Here is a 10,713-nt window from a genome sequence, read left to right as displayed (position 1 = left end):
TTTTTGGTCTGAGAAAGGCGATTGTTCAATATTCCTGTGAGTAGGGGGAAGCAGAGGCAGTCAAAGATTCACGGGGAGGTCAAATGTATGTCTGAGGGGCCTGTGTATGCGTGTGTGCGTTTGCATGAGAGCTGAACAGTGTAAGATTAAACGGTAACTGTAATGTTGGTTTTCAAGAAGAGATTTCCAAAACTGCTTCTTTAAAAAAACATCTACACAGATATCCATTTATGATAGTTTTATGCAGCAACCGTTAGTTGAAACATCCTAGCTAACATTTTCTCAAGGATTTGAAAAGTGGTGACAAGTGAAAACTAATTAAGCTTACCTATAGGCGTAACGGTGTGTGGCTTTGAGTCCATCACATACATGCTCTGCATAGAGCATATATGCGTAGCAGCGAGGTATGCGTAGCAGAAAGGGGAGATGTCCCTACACTCGTGAGAATTTTCTGAGGCTTGTTGGAGACACTAGGACTCTGTCACAGTTTGAGTGTGTGTGTTTCAATGACCATAATTGTTGGGGGGCTGGTGGATATGAGCGAGGGGGTTGGTTAGACGTCTGCCAGCGTGCTCTCCTTGGGATATTTTCTCAAATACTAAAACCCAAATGCCAGTCCTCTGAACCGAATGACCAGTTGTCTAAACACATTGAATAAATGTAACCCCTCATTTTCCAATGCCATAAAAACATTTTACATGAAGACACAATTCACAAATTGCTCTCATGCGATACAAAATGTTTACCACAAGTCAACAATATTTGAACACAACGGACTTAACTGGCGTTCACACAACAACTCAAAAATTGAATACACTTGTTGCTAATGATGTGACCACACCTATAAACTCAAGTTCAGAGTGTACAGTTTGCTGGAGAGTCCAAACAAGCGCAATGGATAGAGGCAGAGCCAGAGGAAGAGGAATTAGAGGAGGGAGAGGAGCAGGTCGAGCAATGCAAAAGTTATAAAATAGTAACATGGAATGGTAAGGGTATTCGTAAACACGAAAATAAAAATAATAATTTAACCATCTTATTACAGTCTTTCTCAATTGCTAATACACATTTCTTGAAACCTGTACCCATTTTCTCAAAACCTTAAACACAAACACAAAAATTCAAACAATTTTCACAAAAGCCGTGACTTTTCACTTCAAAACCTATTATCCGGTATTCAAATCCGAACAATATATTCAGATCATACACACAGTAAGTCCAAATATATTCACCATGAGAGCATTTGTTAGACACGACATAAAATAATCTAACACAGAGCATCCAGGGTAGGTAGTCAACAGAGGTTTATTTTACATGCATGAACAAACATAGTTTTTGGCACTAGACAAATTACTAACCAAGTTAAAATTATGGTGAATTCAAATGAAATAGAAAGGGTGTATGAAAATAAATTCCTTGGAGTAGTTATTGATGATAAATTATGTTGGAAGCCACATGTAGAAAATGTTAAAAGGAAAATGTCAAAAATCATCGGGATACTCTATAAAACTAAGGATGTCCTGAACATGAACTCATTATATATATTATATAGTTCATTATTATTACCATATTTGACCTATTGTGTGGAAATCTGGGGGACTGCATATAAAACAAACACTAACTCTGTTTTCAATTTGCAAAAAAGAGCCATAAGGATTATTAATCGTTCAAAATATACAGAATCAACACATCCATTATTTATCAAATTAAATACAATGACATTTTATGACTTGGTTGAGTTTAAAATAGCACAAATAATGTACAAAGTATATAACAATCTACTCTGCTATATTACTCAGACATTGTTTGAAAATAGACACAGTCCTTATGATATAAGGGGTACAAGTGTGTACAAAAAACCCAAAACAAGAACAAATATTAAGCAAAGGTGTGTTTCTGTAAAAGGTGTTAATTTGTGGAATAATCTGGGAATTGACTTGAAAAGATGTGACTCACTTGTTGAGTTAAAAAAAAAATGTTTAAATGCAAAGTAAAAAAAAATTACTTTTGTCAAATAAGAGCATGAAAATTGTATATAATGAGTATGAGTATATGATTTATAAATGTATTATGGTATATGTTTAGGAATTTTATGTATATATGTTGCTGGATAATGCACGCATCATTTTATTTTTAAAAATATTAACCTAGTATTGTATCAATAATGAAATAAGTTTAAATGTATAATGTATGAGGGGTAGGACTAAATAAGTTAACTTCTTCCTACTCCCTTTTGAACATGTAAACTATGATGAGTTTGTTTTTTGTTTTTTCTTTTCTTCTTTTCTTTTTTAACTTTTGTTTCTTTGCTGTTTGTTTTTATGTTCAATAATTCAATCAAAAAACGTGATAGCGTCAAAATGGGTACTTTTAACAAAAAAACATGCATTAGTCTTAGGGCAAAATAATTTAGGAATAGTGTGAAATGTGTTTAAGTTTTATCCAAAAAGAGTGGATGAGTTTTGAGAATTGGGTCTAAGCCTGAACCGTGTGTAAGGTTTGGTCAAAAAAGTGTTTCATTCCAGAAATTAGTCTCGGAAACTGAGAATTTGCTTCATCGAACGGGGTTTGGTGTTTTAGCAACTGATAAAAACTGTTAAGTCAAAAGCGGACATGACAATACAATAACCACACATAACAAAATCAGAACAACCCTATCTCAATTGTAAATAATACATTCAAATATTCACACCAACTTCTAGGCCGTGGGGTGAACCCCAAAAAAGTGCCTAGAAAATGAGTTTCGCTCCACTGTCTGGGCACTACTTGTTCAATGCATTTTTTGATAGATAATACCCTTCTGAACTTTGGGTTAAAAGTTCACCCAATGTTTTCCTGCCCCAATTTTGTCACAAGCCAGAAATGCATATATAGGTAAATAAAAAACGAACATCTTGTGCTACAGTTTTTGGTTGTAAAACGTCTTACATTAAATTTGGCAACAGAAAATCATTCCCAGATGTTATAAATACATGTACCTAACATCAGAAACAAGTATTGGTGGTTTGGTGCAATCATGTGAATTTAGATAATTAAATATATTAAATTTGTGCCAAAAAAAACAAAAAACGCTTCAACTAGAAGTGAAACCAGCACACGGATGTTACATTTAGCTATGTTTATGTTTCATATATGAAAACAATTCACAACCTATTACGTAATGAAAGGTACACAAGAAGCAGCATACATCGGCCAAAAATACTACCATGCACCACAAACCTGGAACAAGGCAAAATGGACTAGATGGAAATAGATGCATTCAGAGCCCAGATTATTATAACATATAGAATATTTATTAAAGTATCAGATTGTGTCATCACAGCATGTCATTTATACCCCCCGTCCCCTACCCAAAAAATATTAATAAAAAAAAATAATAATAATAAAATAAAAATCAAATGTGCATTCACAATAAAACCTTTGGAACTTCATTGGAACAGCTCTCTTTTATTTTTTTGGCAGACCAATTTAACAAAGGTCTGTGTTGTGGAAAAATGGAATACAGACATTTTGATTTTTGCTTGAAAAGTGTTAAAATGGAGAGTTAACATCTTGATAATGAAACAAACAAAATGGCAGATTTTACATAGATTTTACAGCCCTGCACTGTAAAGTGTCCTCGTATGCCCTGTGATTTTCCAACCTGATGTTGTACCAGCCATGTGTTAGTGTCACTTTCTTGGCTTACATCAGTAGACTCAGTAGTTGATGTATCTGATGAGTGAGGTACCCTGTCTAAAAGTTTGTCAGTTGTTGATAATGTCTCTACAAAAACCATTTCAGAGTTGTTGCTGGAAAGGGGTGTGAAAAACCAGCTCGGGGAAATCACACCTCAATCTTCGTTTCAGTATATCCTGCCTGAAATAGAAAATTGAAGGGAAAGATGAGCACAAGATACACATATTCACATCACATTAGGGCTGCTCTATTATGGAAAAAAATAATCATCACAATTATTTTGGTAATAATTGAAATCAAGATTATTCTAAACAATTATATTTTGTTCAAATCAAGAAAATATTTCAACATTTGAAAATAAGACAATCACAATCATATGAAACTATAATTATGTAAGTTGCTTTTGGATCCAACAAAATTTTTAATATATTATTATTATTATTATTATTATTATTATTATGACGTTAGCAAAAATTTGAAGTTGGGGTGCAGTGTGTGTGTGTGCAGTAAGCTAGTTTTGACATGGGTGTGTGGTAAAATAACTCGTGTGGGCGTGCCACAACTCAAAATTAGTATTATTAGTGCTGCAGCTATCGAATATTTTGGTATTTGGATATCCTACTGAAAATTCTAGTGAATAATCGTATATTTGGATAGAAATACAAATATACCTATAGGCCTATATACTTTCTTGGTCAAAGAACAATTATAAATACAGAAGACAAAAAAAACACATTTGCATGTAATAATTAACAACCAACTGGTTTTCATTTTTAGAGAATCAATTGTATTTATTTATTTATTTTTAACTTAAATTGAGCTTGTCAGAAAACTATTTTTCTCTGAAACAGTGAGATTTTAGACAAATCTCTCCCCATAGATTTCATAAATGTGTTTCAATGTGAAGATTTATATGTTACCTGTAGTCTGAAGTATCAAGATCCCCGTGTTTATTAACACTGTTCACAAACCCCTTAGCTTGTCCATTCTCATCACATCTTTGTCAACTATAATCCTTTGACGGATTACTTGTTCACAAAAAGAATTTGTAGCTCTCTAAAACACACACACACTCACTTAATATGTGCAGAGTCATGCTTTCTAATTAATGCTGTCTCGAAATGTAAACAGAATACAAGTGACATATTGCTGACCAATGCTTTACTTTTGAAATGTGTAATTTGAGCAAAGTGACAATGAAATAGTGCAATGTAACAACTCACATTTGTTCGTCCCTGGTTGCTGTTGACTTTAAGAACCTTGTGTAATCTCTGAAACAAAACTGCACCTCCATTGTGACACAGTCTTTTGTCTTGAATATGCAGAAGAATGGAACAGTCTTTCTTCATCTCAGCGGCCTGCAGCAACCAACCCGCTTTTAGACAAAAAAGAATTACATTATAAGTGTTATTGTCACATCACCTCTTTACAGTATATGCACATCACAGATTTAAGTAAAGTAAAGTGTTTGTTGAGGTTGATGAGAGAGATTTTGGGGGAAAGGGAGGGTGTAGCTGTGCCTCTCTATTATGACTGATGGGCACAGGTAACCCGAGTTTGGTAACCACTGTTGGATTCACTCGATAAATCATTCAGCTGCTCGTGTTTTTACTAAACTATAGCCTTAAAACTTAACCTAGCAACAAATTATTTTCAACCCTATACTAAATATTGGTCACATTAATAACAGAAATGGGCACGTGTGTGTGTAGCACATACCTGCTGACAATGTTTCTGCTTTGTCGAGATGATCCCTCTTCCGTGTTCCTTCCGATACCAGACGAGTATAGTTTGAAATTTATTTTTACAAATGATGCAGATGGCTGGAAGGACGGGGCCAGCTGAAGCGATGGGCAAACCTGAACGGGAACGAAGTTTTTTCACCACTTTCTTTTTAACTTTTTTCTCCTTTCGCTCTTCTTCGCTCTCCGACGTTGTGGTCGCCATTTTTGTTATGCGGTTGCTATGGTGAGGAGAAAGCAGCAGCTACCTGATCGTTCAGTTTCGCTCCACTACCAGGGGCACAAAATAATCTTTACTTCATAAAATAGATTTATTAGTAGTAAGTACGAATCCGTGGAGTTCACCCTCTGAAAACCTGCCAATTTTGTGTTTTCGGTGGTGAAACCCCGGCACTATTTTGCGATGAGGCGCAGTGATCTCTCGTGTGGGCGTAGTGCCATTAGGTCGGTAGTGGTGTGATTTAGGTCACATGAGCCAATCATGTAGCTGCTGCTTTCTCCTCACCATAGCAACCGCATAACAAAAATGGCGACCACAACGTCGGAGAGCGAAAGGAGAAAAAAAGTTAGAAAGAAAGTGGTGAAAAAACTTCGTTCCCGTTCAGGTTTCCCCATCGCTTCAGCTGGCCCCGTTCTTCCAGCCATCTGCATCATTTGTAAAAATAAATTTCAAAGTAGACTCGTCTGGGATTGGAAGGCACACGGAAGAGGGATCATCTCGCCAAAGCAGAAACATTGTCAGCAGGTATGTGCTACACACACGCGTGCCCATTTCTGTTATTAATGTGACCGATATTTAGTATAGGGCTGAAAATAATTTTTTGCTAGGTTAAGTTTTAAGGCTATAGTTTAGTAAAAACGCGAGCTGCTGAATGATTTATCGAGTGAATCCAACAGTTGTTACCAAACTCGAGTTACCTGTGCCCATCAGAGTCATAATATAGTCACAGCTACACACCCCCTTTTCCCCCAAACTCTCTCTCATCAACCTCAACAAACACTTTACTTTACTTAAATCTGTGATGTGCATATACTGTAAAGAGGTGATGTGACAATAACACTTATAATGTAATTCTTTTTTGTCTAAAAGCGGGTTGGTTGCTGCAGGCCGCTGAGATGAAGAAAGACTGTTCCATTCTTCTGCATATTCAAGACAAAAGACTGTGTCACAATGGAGGTGCAGTTTTGTTTCAGAGATTACACAAGGTTCTTAAAGTCAACAGCAACCAGGGACGAACAAATGTGAGTTGTTACATTGCACTATTTCATTGTCACTTTGCTCAAATTACACATTTCAAAAGTAAAGCATTGGTCAGCAATATGTCACTTGTATTCTGTTTACATTTCGAGACAGCATTAATTAGAAAGCATGACTCTGCACATATTAAGTGAGTGTGTGTGTGTTTTAGAGAGCTACAAATTCTTTTTGTGAACAAGTAATCCGTCAAAGGATTATAGTTGACAAAGATGTGATGAGAATGGACAAGCTAAGGGGTTTGTGAACAGTGTTAATAAACACGGGGATCTTGATGCTTCAGACTACAGGTAACATATAAATCTTCACATTGAAACACATTTATGAAATCTATGGGGAGAGATTTGTCTAAAATCTCACTGTTTCAGAGAAAAATAGTTTTCTGACAAGCTCAATTTAAGTTAAAAATAAATAAATAAATACAATTGATTCTCTAAAAATGAAAACCAGTTGGTTGTTAATTATTACATGCAAATGTGTTTTTTTTGTCTTCTGTATTTATAATTGTTCTTTGACCAAGAAAGTATATAGGCCTATAGGTATATTTGTATTTCTATCCAAATATACGATTATTCACTAGAATTTTCAGTAGGATATCCAAATACCAAAATATTCGATAGCTGCAGCACTAATAATACTAATTTTGAGTTGTGGCACGCCCACACGAGTTATTTTACCACACACCCATGTCAAAACTAGCTTACTGCACACACACACACTGCACCCCAACTTCAAATTTTTGCTAACGTCATAATAATAATAATAATAATAATAATATATTAAAAATTTTGTTGGATCCAAAAGCAACTTACATAATTATAGTTTCATATGATTGTGATTGTCTTATTTTCAAATGTTGAAATATTTTCTTGATTTGAACAAAATATAATTGTTTAGAATAATCTTGATTTCAATTATTACCAAAATAATTGTGATGATTATTTTTTTCCATAATAGAGCAGCCCTAATGTGATGTGAATATGTGTATCTTGTGCTCATCTTTCCCTTCAATTTTCTATTTCAGGCAGGATATACTGAAACGAAGATTGAGGTGTGATTTCCCCCAGCTGGTTTTTCACACCCCTTTCCAGCAACAACTCTGAAATGGTTTTTGTAGAGACATTATCAACAACTGACAAACTTTTAGACAGGGTACCTCACTCATCAGATACATCAACTACTGAGTCTACTGATGTAAGCCAAGAAAGTGACACTAACACATGGCTGGTACAACATCAGGTTGGAAAATCACAGGGCATACGAGGACACTTTACAGTGCAGGGCTGTAAAATCTATGTAAAATCTGCCATTTTGTTTGTTTCATTATCAAGATGTTAACTCTCCATTTTAACACTTTTCAAGCAAAAATCAAAATGTCTGTATTCCATTTTTCCACAACACAGACCTTTGTTAAATTGGTCTGCCAAAAAAATAAAAGAGAGCTGTTCCAATGAAGTTCCAAAGGTTTTATTGTGAATGCACATTTGATTTTTATTTTATTATTATTATTTTTTTTTATTAATATTTTTTGGGTAGGGGACGGGGGGTATAAATGACATGCTGTGATGACACAATCTGATACTTTAATAAATATTCTATATGTTATAATAATCTGGGCTCTGAATGCATCTATTTCCATCTAGTCCATTTTGCCTTGTTCCAGGTTTGTGGTGCATGGTAGTATTTTTGGCCGATGTATGCTGCTTCTTGTGTACCTTTCATTACGTAATAGGTTGTGAATTGTTTTCATATATGAAACATAAACATAGCTAAATGTAACATCCGTGTGCTGGTTTCACTTCTAGTTGAAGCGTTTTTTGTTTTTTTTGGCACAAATTTAATATATTTAATTATCTAAATTCACATGATTGCACCAAACCACCAATACTTGTTTCTGATGTTAGGTACATGTATTTATAACATCTGGGAATGATTTTCTGTTGCCAAATTTAATGTAAGACGTTTTACAACCAAAAACTGTAGCACAAGATGTTCGTTTTTTATTTACCTATATATGCATTTCTGGCTTGTGACAAAATTGGGGCAGGAAAACATTGGGTGAACTTTTAACCCAAAGTTCAGAAGGGTATTATCTATCAAAAAATGCATTGAACAAGTAGTGCCCAGACAGTGGAGCGAAACTCATTTTCTAGGCACTTTTTTGGGGTTCACCCCACGGCCTAGAAGTTGGTGTGAATATTTGAATGTATTATTTACAATTGAGATAGGGTTGTTCTGATTTTGTTATGTGTGGTTATTGTATTGTCATGTCCGCTTTTGACTTAACAGTTTTTATCAGTTGCTAAAACACCAAACCCCGTTCGATGAAGCAAATTCTCAGTTTCCGAGACTAATTTCTGGAATGAAACACTTTTTTGACCAAACCTTACACACGGTTCAGGCTTAGACCCAATTCTCAAAACTCATCCACTCTTTTTGGATAAAACTTAAACACATTTCACACTATTCCTAAATTATTTTGCCCTAAGACTAATGCATGTTTTTTTGTTAAAAGTACCCATTTTGACGCTATCACGTTTTTTGATTGAATTATTGAACATAAAAACAAACAGCAAAGAAACAAAAGTTAAAAAAGAAAAGAAGAAAAGAAAAAACAAAAAACAAACTCATCATAGTTTACATGTTCAAAAGGGAGTAGGAAGAAGTTAACTTATTTAGTCCTACCCCTCATACATTATACATTTAAACTTATTTCATTATTGATACAATACTAGGTTAATATTTTTAAAAATAAAATGATGCGTGCATTATCCAGCAACATATATACATAAAATTCCTAAACATATACCATAATACATTTATAAATCATATACTCATACTCATTATATACAATTTTCATGCTCTTATTTGACAAAAGTAATTTTTTTTTACTTTGCATTTAAACATTTTTTTTTTAACTCAACAAGTGAGTCACATCTTTTCAAGTCAATTCCCAGATTATTCCACAAATTAACACCTTTTACAGAAACACACCTTTGCTTAATATTTGTTCTTGTTTTGGGTTTTTTGTACACACTTGTACCCCTTATATCATAAGGACTGTGTCTATTTTCAAACAATGTCTGAGTAATATAGCAGAGTAGATTGTTATATACTTTGTACATTATTTGTGCTATTTTAAACTCAACCAAGTCATAAAATGTCATTGTATTTAATTTGATAAATAATGGATGTGTTGATTCTGTATATTTTGAACGATTAATAATCCTTATGGCTCTTTTTTGCAAATTGAAAACAGAGTTAGTGTTTGTTTTATATGCAGTCCCCCAGATTTCCACACAATAGGTCAAATATGGTAATAATAATGAACTATATAATATATATAATGAGTTCATGTTCAGGACATCCTTAGTTTTATAGAGTATCCCGATGATTTTTGACATTTTCCTTTTAACATTTTCTACATGTGGCTTCCAACATAATTTATCATCAATAACTACTCCAAGGAATTTATTTTCATACACCCTTTCTATTTCATTTGAATTCACCATAATTTTAACTTGGTTAGTAATTTGTCTAGTGCCAAAAACTATGTTTGTTCATGCATGTAAAATAAACCTCTGTTGACTACCTACCCTGGATGCTCTGTGTTAGATTATTTTATGTCGTGTCTAACAAATGCTCTCATGGTGAATATATTTGGACTTACTGTGTGTATGATCTGAATATATTGTTCGGATTTGAATACCGGATAATAGGTTTTGAAGTGAAAAGTCACGGCTTTTGTGAAAATTGTTTGAATTTTTGTGTTTGTGTTTAAGGTTTTGAGAAAATGGGTACAGGTTTCAAGAAATGTGTATTAGCAATTGAGAAAGACTGTAATAAGATGGTTAAATTATTATTTTTATTTTCGTGTTTACGAATACCCTTACCATTCCATGTTACTATTTTATAACTTTTGCATTGCTCGACCTGCTCCTCTCCCTCCTCTAATTCCTCTTCCTCTGGCTCTGCCTCTATCCATTGCGCTTGTTTGGACTCTCCAGCAAACTGTACACTCTGAACTTGAGTTTATAGGTG

General features: G+C 34.2%; 2 long non-coding RNA genes across 2 annotated transcripts; one reads left to right on the top strand and one right to left on the bottom strand.

The window, feature by feature from the left end:
- Positions 1–1,205: 1,205 nt before the first annotated feature.
- LOC144011350 (uncharacterized) lies at positions 1,206–6,036 on the bottom strand. Its single transcript, XR_013281695.1, has 3 exons — positions 5,395–6,036; positions 4,899–5,050; positions 1,206–3,855 (listed from the first exon to the last, which is right to left on the bottom strand). It is a non-coding gene; the product is annotated as an uncharacterized LOC144011350 (long non-coding RNA).
- Positions 5,902–10,197, top strand: LOC144011349 (uncharacterized). Its single transcript, XR_013281694.1, has 3 exons — positions 5,902–6,162; positions 6,508–6,659; positions 7,697–10,197. It is a non-coding gene; the product is annotated as an uncharacterized LOC144011349 (long non-coding RNA).
- The last annotated feature ends 516 nt before the right edge of the window (positions 10,198–10,713 follow it).

Source organism: Festucalex cinctus, unplaced genomic scaffold (genome assembly GCF_051991245.1).
Source record: "Festucalex cinctus isolate MCC-2025b unplaced genomic scaffold, RoL_Fcin_1.0 HiC_scaffold_92, whole genome shotgun sequence".
Lineage (NCBI taxonomy): Eukaryota > Metazoa > Chordata > Actinopteri > Syngnathiformes > Syngnathidae > Festucalex > Festucalex cinctus.
Note: the sequence above shows the minus strand (reverse complement) of the source record. Positions and strands in the feature narration are given on the sequence as shown.